Below are 13,338 nucleotides of genomic sequence, written 5' to 3'. Positions count from 1 at the left end.
GACACAGCAACCAAATGCAAGGAGGGACCCTGGCCTGCATCCCGGGATGGATCCGAGATGAGTCTGCAGACAGAGCAGTGTGTTGTCCGAGTCGTCTCCTGCTTTGATACCTGTTTAGGGTCATGTAAACTGTTCACATTAGGGAAGCCAGGTGCAAGGTTTATGGGAACTCACTGTACAATTTTTACAAGTTTTGTACAAGTCTAAAATTACTTCCCAATAAAAAGTTAAAATTTTTAACGTTCTCGGGCTTCCCTGGTGGCGCAGTGGTTGAGAGTCCGCCTGCCGATGCAGGGGACACGGGTTCGTGCCCCGGTCCAGTAAGATCCCACGTGCCGCGGAGCGGCCGGGCCCGTGAGCCATGGCCACTGGGCCTGCGCGTCTGGAGCCTGTGCTCCGAAACAGGAGAGGCTGCAACAGTGAGAGGCCCGCGTACCGCCAAAAAAAAAAAAAAAAGAAAAGAAAAAATTTTTAAAGTTCTCCTTTAATCCCACACCAATTTACTTGTGCTTATTATAAATACAGTTTCATGCTTTCACTTAGTATTTTCTAACACTTCTCACAGCTCTAAAGAGCCTTCAAGTTGACTATTTTAGAGGCTTTATATCCTACTACTGGTTAGCTGACAGTCACTAATTTAACTTCTCGCTTGCTGGACACGTGTAGTTCCTGGAATTTTAGCATTATAAATAAACTTGCTATGAATATTTTTGTACACTTAAGATATTGTCCCTTTCTCCGAGTAAATTATCCCCTTGGGATGAATTTCTAGGAGAAAGGGAGAAAGATTACTGGGACAAAGTGAATACATTTTTTAAAGTCCTTTATATACTGCTAGATTATCCTCCAAGAGGGCCAGGCCAATTTTTAGTAACACAGCAATGCATTTCTAAAACGCTGTTTTCCCCTAATTCTTGCTAAGAGTAGGATTTTATCATGTTTTGTTATTAATAATTATAAACTTAAGTGTAAAATTATTTCTCATTGTTTTAAATTTCTGACAGTTTAGGTATGAGCAAAGAAAACCCAAACGTCCACCCATGTTTATTTCCTTCTTGTGTTTCTTCATTTCCAAATCACCCCTTGTGTTACTCATATCCCCAGTAGTTTGTTAGTGTAGTTGGCATATTTATATATTTCCATAAAATTCTTTTTCATCGGGCTTCCCTGGTGGCGCAGTGGTTGAGAGTCCGCCTGCCGATGCAGGGGACACAGGTTCGTGCCCCGGTCCGGGAGGATCCCACATGCCGCGGAGCGGCTGGGCCCGTGAGCCATGGCCGCTGAGCCTGCGCGTCCGGAGCCTGTGCTCCACAACGGGAGAGGCCACAACAGTGAGAGGCCCGCGTACAGCAAAAAAAAAAAAAAAAAAAAAAAAAAATTCTTTTTCATGCATATTAAAACCAATATAAATTATTTTTCTGCAGAAGGACTTCTTGATGATAAACATATTCTTCTTTGGGGGACAAATTACAATCACAAAGGCTATGGTTGATGTAGGCTGAATAATGGGGTAAAAGTCTGGCAATTATGAAAACAGCCGAGCGTTACTAAAATTTGCTGGTTTGACATGAAACAATTTTTATAAACAAAATTACATAATGAAGACATCTATTTAGGGACTTCCCTGGTGGCAGAGTGGTTAAGAATCCACCTGCCAATGCAGGGGACACGGGTTCAAGCCCTGGTCTGGGAAGATCCCACATGCCGCGGAGCAACTAAGCCCGTGCGCCACAACTACTGAGCCTGCACTCTAGAGCCCGGGAGCCACAACTACAGAGCCCACGTGCCACAACTACTGAAGCTCGCATGCCTAGAGCCCGTGCTCCGCAACAAGAGAAGCCACGACAATGAGAAGCCCGCTCACCGCAACGAAGAGCAGCCCCTGCTTGCCGCAACTAGAGAAAGCCTGCACACAGCAACGAAGACCCAACACAGCCAAAAATAAATAAAATAAAATAAATTAATTAAAAAAAAAGACAACTATTTAGACGCAATTTCTTCTGTAGTAAAGAAGTGTTAGAAGAAACTACATTTCTAAAATCATTTTGGTCACTGACAAAGGTTTTTACTCTTTGAGGATTAAAAGATGTACCTCTTGTGTTTCACCTAAATAGAGTATTCTATGTACAGGAATCAGAGTTCAGAGAATGTTGGATTAAAAATTATTCTGGGGCTTCCCTGGTGGCGCAGTGGTTGAGAGTCCGCCTGCCGATGCAGGGGACACGGGTTCATGCCCCGGTCCGGGAAGATCCCACACGCCGCGGAGCGGCCGGGCCTGTGAGCCATGGCCGCTCAGCCTGCGCGTCCGGAGCCTGTGCTCTGCAACGGGAGAGGCCACAACAGTGAGAGGCCCACGTACCGCAAAAAAAAAAAAAAAATTATCCTGTATCTTAAAATATAACAACGTAGAGTATGACTTCTCCAATGTAACATATTCTTTTAAAGAAGCATAATATTGTTTTGGGGGAAAGAAAAACATTTCACACTATTGACCTATTCCATCTACCACACATACTTGCCTACTTACTTGCCCTGCCCTGTGGACACTCTGGAGAGAAACACTGTCAAAAGAGGCAACACCCCTCCCCTCCCACCCCTCCCCGCAAAGCACGTGGGAGTGGAGGGCATGAAGGATGCACGTGTCCATGCATCTGGGAAGACGGAGGCAAGATCCCGAGGCCTGACGAGGTGTCAGGGGAGGGTAGAGAGAAGACAGCACATCTCCTTGGGGACAAGGTACGTTTTCCTGGAACAGAAGGCATGTGACATGGGCCCTGAGGACAGGAATACGTGACAAACAGAGACTACAGGGACCAACCGAAGCTGGGAGCCCTATGTGTGCGAGGAGGGAAGGGAAGGAGCCCTGAGGCAGCAGTCCCTGATCCCCGGGCCATGGACGGGTACCAGCCCACAGCCTGTTAGGAACCGGGCCGCACAGCAGGAGGTGAGCGACAGGTGAGCAGGTGAGGCTTCATCTGCCGCTCCCATCGCTCGCATGACCGCCTGTACCGTCTCCCTCATTCCCGTCCGTGGGAAAACTGTCTTCCACGAAACGGCTCCCTGGTGCTGAAAAGGTCGGGGACAGCTATCCTAGAGGACTCCCGGGTGTGAATTCCAGCGCTGCCACTTACAGCTCTGTAACCTGGGCTGTGTGACCTGACCTTCCTAAGCCTTGGGCTCCTTATCTGTCTGTCGCTGGCAGTAAGTTGTGTCTGAGGCTGGTGGAGAATTAAGTGATGTCATGTGATTAAAGCATCTAATATAGTAACTGATGCACAATAAGCACCCAGGGGGATTGCCAGCATTCTTATAATAAATTGAACGCAACAGCAATCTGGTCAACTGTGATGACTTTCTAAGTAGATGGAAATGTCACGAGCAAATATAGTGGGGTGTGGGTCTGACGAACTTGGGAAGGTGCTAAGTTGTTAACAGTATTTTTAAAAATTGAGTATAGTTGCTTTACAATGTTGTGTTAGTTTCAGGAGTACAGCAGCGATTCAGTTACACACACACACACACACACACACACACACACACACACACAGAATATATAATATATATAGTTATTCTTGTTCAATTCTTTTCCCTTACAGGGTTATTCCAAAATATTGAGTATAATTCCCTGTGCTATAAGCAGGTCCTTGTTGGTTACCTCTTTTTTTTTTTTTTTTTGCTGTACATGGGCCTCTCACTGTTGTGGCCTCTCCCGTTGCGGAGCACAGGCTCCGCACGCGCAGGCTCAGCGGCCATGGCTCACGGGCCCAGCCGCTCCACGGCACGCGGGATCCTCCCGGCCCGGGGCGCGAACCCACGTCCCCTGCATCGGCAGGCGGACTCTCAACCACTGCGCCACCCGGGAAGCCCACCTCTTTTATATACAGTGGTGTGTATATGTTAATACCAACCTCCTAATTTATCCCTCCCCCTGCTTTCCCCTTTTGTAACCAAGAGTTTGCTTTCTATGCCTGGGGGTCTACTTCTGTTTTGTGAATAAGTTCATTTGTATCTTTTTTTGGTTTTTGGGGGGTCAGATTCCATATATAAGTGATATTTTCAAATGTTTCTATTTCACCAGTCTATAAACATAACTAGAATAAGTGCTTTATAGAAAATGTTTAACTGCAAACAGATTTCTCAAACCTACAAATCCTTCCACTCCTGTTTTATAATATTTCAGCAAATTTCTAGATATTTCATTACGGCTGTCAGCTTTGGTACCAAGGGTTTTAAAACGTGGCCATCGGTACCTCCGTTAAAAAATAAATTCCCTGGGGCTTCCCTGGTGGCGCAGTGGTTGAGAGTCCGCCTGCCGATGCAGGGGACGCGGGTTCGTGCCCCGGTCCGGGAGGATCCCACGTGCCGCAGAGCGGCTGGGCCCGTGAGCCTGTGCTCTGCAGCGGGAGAGGTCGTGACGGTCAGAGGCCCGCGCAAAAGAAATAAAAATAATAAAAAAATAAATATGTTTTCGCTGCTCGCATCTAGCAGATAAAATGTCGCTGTCTGATGACCCGCCTGAGAAGGGGACGGTGATGAGGACGTACCCTTCTTCACAGTTTCTGGGGCCAAAGACTCTGGAGTGTGAGCAACTGGCGGGGCAAAGGCATGAGAAGGGAGCCTGGGTGAGAAACCAGCGCCCCGTGCTGAGCTGGGGCCCCTCCTCCAGTTTTTGGAAAAGTGTCCAGTCAAGCAGCCAAATGTCTCAGAGGGTTCCACCGTTGCTGTTTTTACACAAAACATGACATTTAAAAGAAACTGAAGTATAGCTGATTACAGTGTTTCAGGTATATTAGCAAAGGGATTCAGTTATATATATATATATATATATATATATATATATATATATATATATATTTTTTTTTTTTTTTTTTTATATATATTTTTTTTTTTTTTTCGTTTTCACATTCTTTTACATTATTACAAGATACTGAATATATTTCCCTGTGCTATACAGTAGGTCCTTGTTGGTCATCTGTTTTATATATAGTGGTGTGTGTATGTTAATCCCAAACTCCTAATTTATCCCTCCCCCTCTTCCCCCTTTGGTAACCATAAGTTTGCTTTCTATGTCTGTGAGTCTATTTCTGTTTTGTAAGTAAGTTCATTTGTATCATTTTTTTTTTTTAGATTCCACATATAGGTGATATCATGATATTTGTCTCTCTTTCTGACTTACTGCGCTTAGTATGATAATCTGTAGGTCCATCCATGTTGCTGCAAATGGCATTATTTCATTCCTTTTTTAAGGCTGAATTGTATTCTATTGTATATACATACCACATCTTCTTTACCCATTCATCAGTTGATGGACGCGAAACATGACATTTTGACAGCCCGTATGATTCTTCCTGCCAGAAAGTGAGGTGCTCACTTGTTTCAAACTTTATATTCACAAAGAACGAAATCCAAGCTAGCCTTAACAGTCATCAAATGCACTGCCTAGAGAGGGAGCTACAGGCTTAGTAGAAGGAAGTATTCCTACAACAGTCTTACTTCAAATGATAAGTTTACTGCAACTGAGGAGAATTTAAGTTCAAATGCTTAAATCAGAATATTTCAAATACCACGTGTTTCCTAACTAGTACATGGAGCCTCCTAAAAAAGGTTCTTCCGATTCTCAAACATATGGACAGGAATAAAGTGGCCTCACCTTGAAATCCTAGGAAGACCTAAGGCAGGAGAATGTGTAGATGGAGAGATCGTTTCAGATGGCTCCTAGGGTCACACAGACTGGAGCTCCTGTCCCAGCACTGCTACTAACTAACCGTGTGCTACGGGCTGAACTGTGTCTCCCCAAAATTCACAGGGTGAAGCTATAAACCCCCCAATATGACCTTATTTAAAGACAGGGACTTTAAAGAGGTTATTAAGGTTAACTGCGGTCGTAAGGGTGGGCCAATACAACTGGCGTCCTTATAAGAGGAGGAAGACTCAGCAGGCCAGGAAGAGAGTCCTCAGCAGAAATCAATCCTGCTGGCACCTTGAACTTGGACTTCTGGTCTCCAGAGCTGTGAGAAATAAACTTCTGTCGTTTAAGCCTCCCAGGCTGTGGCACTTTGTGACGGCAGCCCTTGCAGACATACAAAGTGCGATGCCGGGCAGGTTACTGAGCCCTACCTTTCTCATCTGTGAAATGGGCACCATCATATTTACTATTTCATGGTTCAAAGGGATGACACTGTAAAGCTCTAGCACAGTTCCCGGCACTCAGGAAACAGCCAGTAAACGTCGTTTACCACTAGTACTCTGACAGATTATAATCGCCCAGTGTCATAAACACTATGGGGATAAAGCAGCAAGGGGGAGGAAACCCTCTGACCAGGAAGAACAGCAGCGACAGGCCCTCTGAGAAGTAAAGGCTGCTCCGGCCGGCCCTCGGGGACACAGCCTGCAGGCGCTCTGCCCCGGGGGAGCCTGGAGCCCTGAGCTGCACGCACTCAGAAGTCTCCCACCCTCATGCTGCCACTCAGTGGGGACGAGTCATGACTCCCCACAGCCGAGGCAGAGAAACTGACGCCAACACCCCTCCGCAGGGCAGTCAGAGCCCTCGGCAACGGGACGCCCTGGCCGTTCCAGTTTCCCGTCCTCACACCCCCTCCTTCCCTCTGCTCGGCTCATATCCTGCCCCCGCTGCCTCTGACGACTGCCTGCTCATACCTCCAAGTCCAGAGGGATTGACCAGCTCAGTGGAATCCACCGTTCCCAGCCCAGTGGAATCCACCGTTCCTCCAGCGGTACAGGGCCCTTTCAACACACCTCCACTGCAACGCCCACCCACCAGTACAGGAGGGCAGGGGTAGGGGCCTCCCTCAAAGTCTGAGGCCAGCCTGGGTGGCAGGCATCTATCTTCTGTCTCCCCAAGCCCCTGACAAGAGTCCCCAGGGCGTGTCCACACAGGATGAGTGTATGACAGTTACAAGCCAACTGAGTCTGGTAAGAAAGAATGCCAAAACCAAGTATCTTGCTGATTCATCCACAAGCTTGGAGAAACGTAGCTTTGAGCAACTTCCGTCTATTTGTGTGTGAGTTTATCTTTCTGGGTTTTCATCACCACCGTTGAACTTTTAAAGAAAATAAACAACCTTTAGGTGAAATGAATCACTAAAACAGGTATCACCCCAGCTCCTGGATTACGGATACACAGAGGACACACTCAGTCGTAAAACGAATTGCCACTCTCGGAAATAACATTACGTTCGCAGGCTAGTTTACAGTGTATAAAGCGCTTCATTGCATATTAGTTTGTATCACCCTCCTGCAGCCCTCCTGACCAAGGGAAGGATCAGGTTAAATTGCTCTGCAGATTTATATTTAAATTATGGATTTTGTATTTCAGTCATGTCATTTTGTTCAGCATTTTGTACAGATCATACTGCCATCCACCTACATTGGCCAAAGTGTCAGGGGGCCTGCCTTACTTATCAAAGACGGATGACGGCGAATTCCAACGCAGGCAACCAGATATTCCAAAGTGTGCCAAGAGTGCCAATGACACTATGACATCTGAGGAGTCAAATGAAAAGCGTGTATGCCCCCACCTGACCTATTAAATTAGTAATCGTAATTGGCTGAGTCTGTCGTGAACCAGGTCGGATGCAATCCTCACAGGGCCCTGTGCACCCAGGTGAGGTAAATTAGCTTTCAGAGCACCAGGTCTGTGTCAGTAAACTACCTGCTTCTGGGGAGCTGGCTGGGCCCCCGTGGGTGCCGCGCAGAGCTGATTTGCCACACGGGTAAGCAGAGTCTTCACAGGACGCTGATGCTCACGGGCCCCTTTGTGGTCACAGAGTAATAAACAGGGTCCCTTGTGGACGCGGCGCCATGGGGTGAGCTCGCCCCGCATCCCGGGACGAGGGCACAGCCGTCCCTTTCTCTCCCTGCCAGTCTCTCAAAAGTTTCGGCCCGGTCACCAATCTTGTTTCCTCCAGGAAAGCAGACGATGGCTGGGTGGCCGACCACCCAGCTGTGAACAGTGTCAAACCTTCCGGAGATGCTAAGAGTGAGCAGCGTCGGGCGGCTTTCCTCCTGCGGATGCCACACCATCCACCCACCTCCCCACTCCCGGGTCGACCCCAGGTACCAGACCACGCAGGTCAGCGCCTGCAGCAGGCTGGCCGAGGGGATTCACTCCAGAGGATCCTTTCACTTAATTGACAATTGCTGCTTTCTACTCAACCGAGAATCAAACACATGTATGGCTTCAAAACGGCTCACAGGTGATGGCAGAGCGCTGGGGACAGTGCTACCCAGGCCGCTCTGCCTCTGATGCCCTGGGAAGGGCTTTCCTGTGGCCTTCAGTGGCTGCAGAAAAGGCCCTGCTGTCACTGGCTGGCTGTCTGCCCCAGAGGTGGCCAAAGTCCATCAGGGTTCAAGGTCAAAGTTAAGACCTTAGAAAAAGTCACATGAAACCAACAAGGCCCTACTGTATAGCACACACACGGAATTCTACTCAATATTCTGTGATGACCTACAGGAGAAAAGAATCTAAAAAAGAATGAATATATGTATATGTATAACTGAATCACTTTGCTGTACACCTGACAGTAACACAACACTGTAGATCAACTATACTCCAATAAAATTTTAAAAATAAAATAAATAAAATAAAATGCTTCCAACCACTCAGGTGAAAAAAATCAAAGTCACACGAAGACACTTTGTGTTTGGTGTTTCCCTGGAGCGTCCCAGAATTAAACAGCTGAGCCGGGTCTCCAGCAGCACCTCAGGCCCAAGTTCCGAGAAGGTGCCTGGGTTGCACCAGGCAGAGGAAGAGCCAAACGGAACGGGTGGTCCCTGAGTGCCTGTCACAGCTCGGGTCCCCGCGCACACCTCTCTGCCTGCGTTTCTTCAAGGTCAACGGAGACTTGTTTCTCTCAAAATAGCAACCAGTGGACGAAGCACAAAGGAAACTTCTGAAAGCAGGAAGCAAGCGGATGCAGTGCTTTGCCCACGAATCTCTAAAGGCTGGCTGTGAGTCCTGCCGGCACTTCAATCTTTACGAAACAAGCCACCAGGCAAGCGGCAGCCCAGCCGTGCCCGACAGGCCCGTGCGGGCCCTGCTGGCGGGGGGGGGGGGGGGTGTCCACGGGGACAGTGAGGGGTCTTCGTTGCGGCCGGATTTACAGACAGGCCCCGTGCTCCTCTGGAATCTCCCCTGCTGCCTAACCGGGAATGCCCACCCCTTAGGGCCCAGCTGTGAACGTGGGATGGGTTTTAACAGCCGGATAAACACCATCAGCCTGTCTGAAGGGGGGAAGACCCCCAGACAGAAGCATAATAAAGCAGACAGTAGTTTTCACTCTTTTTCATTCTTGGAAATCCCAGGAGACAACATTTAGGGAGGCGTTTGCTTGTTTCTTGTTTGTCCTCACAAATAAAAATATACATACAGGTATTTTCAATTGTGTAAGCAAGACAAGATAAACTGACCAAGATTTTAAAAATTCAAACGTTCACACTCTAGTGTCAGTTACTCGGTGTGAGGCGACGAGGCCCTGAGGTCTGTTTTCCCCGCGTGAATACCGGGGGCAGGACGAGCCCCGGGAAGGGAGAGGCCAGGCTGAGGCTGAGTATCTGGACCATAACACAGAGATGAGAAAACGCGGAAGGGAAAGAAAGAATAAAGAGCACACGGCTGCCGGCCCCCAAACAGACCTCTCCCATCTGCCGCCCACGATTTGCATGTCACCTTCCCCGCGCTCATCTGTACGTCATTAACTGCCAGGGACTTAACAAGATTTATGCAAATGACACCATAGGAGCTCCCCAACCCCCACTGCCATCAAGCGATTATGCATGTGCAACTCTCCGCAGCAGTGAAAAATTAATACGCGACAAGCCCACTCGCTGCCGAGCCGGGCCTCTGGCCTTTTCTTTTTCTTGCTTTGCTTTTTAATTTTTATCCGAATAGACCTTTTTGAGGAGAAGGAAGGAGACGGAGGAGCAGCGGCAGAAGCAGAACTCTTTGAACCAAACCTCCACTAAGACCTCGGAAAGGACGAAAAGGCAAGGTGGGCCCAGGTCCACCTCAGGAAGTGAAGTTGCTTTGCAGAAAATAAGTCATATCCTTGACGAGAAAGCTCTCACTGGGGAAGGAGGGAAGAGAGGACACTGCCTGCCGTGCACGGGCAGCTCCCGCGCTGGGGGAAGAAGCCTCTGTCTCGCAACGAACGGACGAGCTGTAAAGCGTGAGCCAAGCAAGGTTAAAATAACCCACCGGAACATGTCTGACCTGTAAAAACACGAGTCAGGCTGCAGAGCGTGTTGCAGATGGCCTCACCCATGCCCTAAACCGCCCCGGACAAGGCAGACTCCGTGATGATCACAAATCCTGGCCCGTCCCAAAGCCACCCCCAGCCCAGCCCCACCGGGAGGTCCCTGAGGTTCAGGACAACTTCTCTGTTGTTAGGCAAAGGGCCCATGGGCTGGGGTTCAGGGCCCCAACGTACAGACCAAGTCCTGAACGCGGGCTGAGTGTGGAGACAAGTGCTCGGATGCTGGTGGGAAGGGCAGGCTATCGGGACAGGATGAAGGGACCCCGTGCAGCCCCGGACAGATGCGCGAGGACCCGTGTCCCTGGAGAAGCGCGCTGCCGCAGGCCCATCTCAGGAGGTTCCTCTCCACAAGCAGGAGGTATTTCTGTCTGAGGTCAGGGGTCACGTGTTTAATTTAAAACACGTAACTTTGCTTCTTAAGCTTTATGAAGGCTTTTCGCCAACAGGCAGTGCACGGCACATGGCCGTGGGGATATGGGGGCCGGGGTCCGAATCCTGGCCCCTCAGCTTCTGAAGATGCCTGGTCTGGAAAGCTTGCCCTATGCGGGTTTAATTTAAAAATAAGGGTAACACAGGTACCCGAACCACGCAATGTTGAGGGTTCAGTGACATGCTAGATGAAAACAGCATAACGAATACTAAGCAGTCACTTAGTTGTTCCAGTTCTGTAGTGTCTAGAACATTCCGGCAGATGCTGCCCCACTGGGCTCCGTCCTCTATAATCCTCTTGCTTCATCTCTACCGGTTGAAGTCATCACTGGGAGGGTTAGGAATTTAGACTACCTCTAATGGTCTCGGCTCCTTTATAAAAATACAGATGAATCTGTATGGCAGCGTGCAAACCCACATCAGGGCTCTGACGACAGTGTCCTGAGCACGACTGATCTGAAAGTCCCGTTCTGTTGGAATCTAAAAATTCTCTCTGGCATCTCAACATCCCAGTGTCCCAAGGGAATTGGTATCGTCCAGAGCCCATTTCACAGATGAGGATTCTGAGGCCGGGCACAGAGTCCAGGGGACTCGGACAGGCCAGGTGAGGTCTCCGGGAGCCGTCTGGTCTGTGGCCACACACGGGGGGCAGCTATGAGGGACACGAGCTACGTGCACTGCCTGTGTCACGATTCTCCAGAAAACCAGACCGTGATTTAGAGTTCGACTGGATTACTTGGAACATACACAACTGAGAGCTTCCAAGGAGTGGATAAATACAAACTTTACGCCGCACGGTCAAGCCCCATCGGCACCCATACTGAAAGCCTGGCCTGTAAGGCGAGCGCCTCCACAGAGGAGCCTGGGGGTCCGCCTGGCTGGCGTGGAGGCCAACGCTCCCACCCGAACCCACAGGACGCGTGAGTTAAGGCAACAGTCTAGTACTGAGTTCTAATATTCCCAAAAGGAGATGTCCCGGGACCAATATTTTAAGTGAGAGGACAAGAGTTGAATGCTTTTTCTAATTCCAGTGGAAACAGCATCAACAGAATGAAAATTACACATTAAAATTATCTCATGTGGAGAGTTAGGTTTATAAATAAATGCACGAAGAATAAGCAACTGTGTGCTTGCATCTCTATAGCAAAGAAGTTCTTTAAGAGCCTTCGAAAACACACTCACAGACACAGAGAACAGACCTGTGGTTGCCAAGGGGGGCGGGGATGGGGCAGGGATGGAGTGGGAGTTTGGGACTAGCAGATGCAAACTATGATATACAGGATGGATAAACAACAACAACAACAGGTCCTACTGTGTTCCCTGAGCACAGGGAACAATATTCAAAATCCTGTGATAAACCATAATGGAAAAGTATATGAAAGAGAATATATATATATGCATAACTGAGTCACTTTGCTGTGCAGCAGAAATTAAACACAGCATTGTAAGTCAACTATACTTGAATAAAATTTTTTTAAAAAAAATGCAAAAGTCAGGGCTTCCCTGGTGGCGCAGTGGTTGAGAATCTGCCTGCTAATGCAGGGGACACAGGTTCCAGCCCTGGTCTGGGAGGATCCCACATGCCGCGGAGCAACTAGGCCCGTGAGCCACAACTACTGAGCCTGCGCGTCTGGAGCCTGTGCTCCGCAACAAGAGAGGCCGCGATAGTGAGAGGCCCGCGCACCGCGATGAAGAGTGGCCCCCACTCGCCACAACTAGAGAAAGCTCTCGCACAGAAACGAAGCCCCGACACAGCAAAAATAAATAAATTAATTAATAAACTCCTACCCCCAACATCTAAAAAAAAAAAAAAAAAATGCAAAAGTCAAAAAAAAAAAAAGGGAGAACAGCAAAGAGGAGGAAAGAGGACTTTCCTCAGTGGTTCTCCACGCCAGCCCACACACTGGCCGCTCAGCGTCTGAACACGTCTTACGAAAACCTCGTGGACTTCCTGCTCTGGTCTCACCTGTGACGCTGGGGCCCGATCTATCCTGTCCCTCCCCACACCTCCATGCAGAAATTGCCCGGCCCCCAGCTAAAGCTGTATTCCTACTATTTTAAACGGACTAAACTAAACTGTGGAAAGACTCCAGCCCTTTTCAAGGGTGGTCAGTGCCAACACGAGTTCCTACAGGATTGGTGAAACTAAGTACCCGGAGAAGAGGCAAAGCTGTTATCCTGCCCAAAGATTCCTCTTGCTCTGAAGCAGAACGCACTCTAAATCAACCGGCCTTCCTTAACAAACTAAAAGATGGCATTTCCAGAAGCCACGGTGCCGGGCTGAACACTTAGTTTTATTTTCCTGGGAACTACCGCAGCCAAATAGGTCCGATGAATTCCCGTTTTACTTGAGACATAAAGTAATTTGGTACCCGGCTTCTGGGCTAATGAAAAAAGATCCCAGGCTAGCAACACAGGCCAAAACAAATGCCTGCATTCGAGTCCTGTTGTGTAATGAGGAAGTTTAATTAAGGCCCCGCATTACAGCTGTAAATGTTCCCTTATATAATAAGGTCTAAATGAAACTGAACCTAATCAAAGTTACAATTCCTTCATTAGCAAATTACAAACAAGAGCGCACAGCTGACACACCGGCTATGATTATCACAACTAATTGCCTCGTTGTTACAAACCA

The 13,338-nt window shown here is 48.5% G+C and overlaps 1 protein-coding gene across 1 annotated transcript in view; it reads right to left on the bottom strand.

The window, feature by feature from the left end:
* Positions 1–13,338, bottom strand: part of AGAP1 (ArfGAP with GTPase domain, ankyrin repeat and PH domain 1) — a 580,109-nt gene that overhangs the window by 278,331 nt on the left and 288,440 nt on the right. The window lies entirely within an intron of this gene.

This window comes from Lipotes vexillifer, unplaced genomic scaffold (assembly GCF_000442215.2).
Source record: "Lipotes vexillifer unplaced genomic scaffold, Lipotes_vexillifer_v1.1 scaffold1215, whole genome shotgun sequence".
Lineage (NCBI taxonomy): Eukaryota > Metazoa > Chordata > Mammalia > Artiodactyla > Lipotidae > Lipotes > Lipotes vexillifer.
This window is presented reverse-complemented; position numbering and strand designations above follow the sequence as displayed.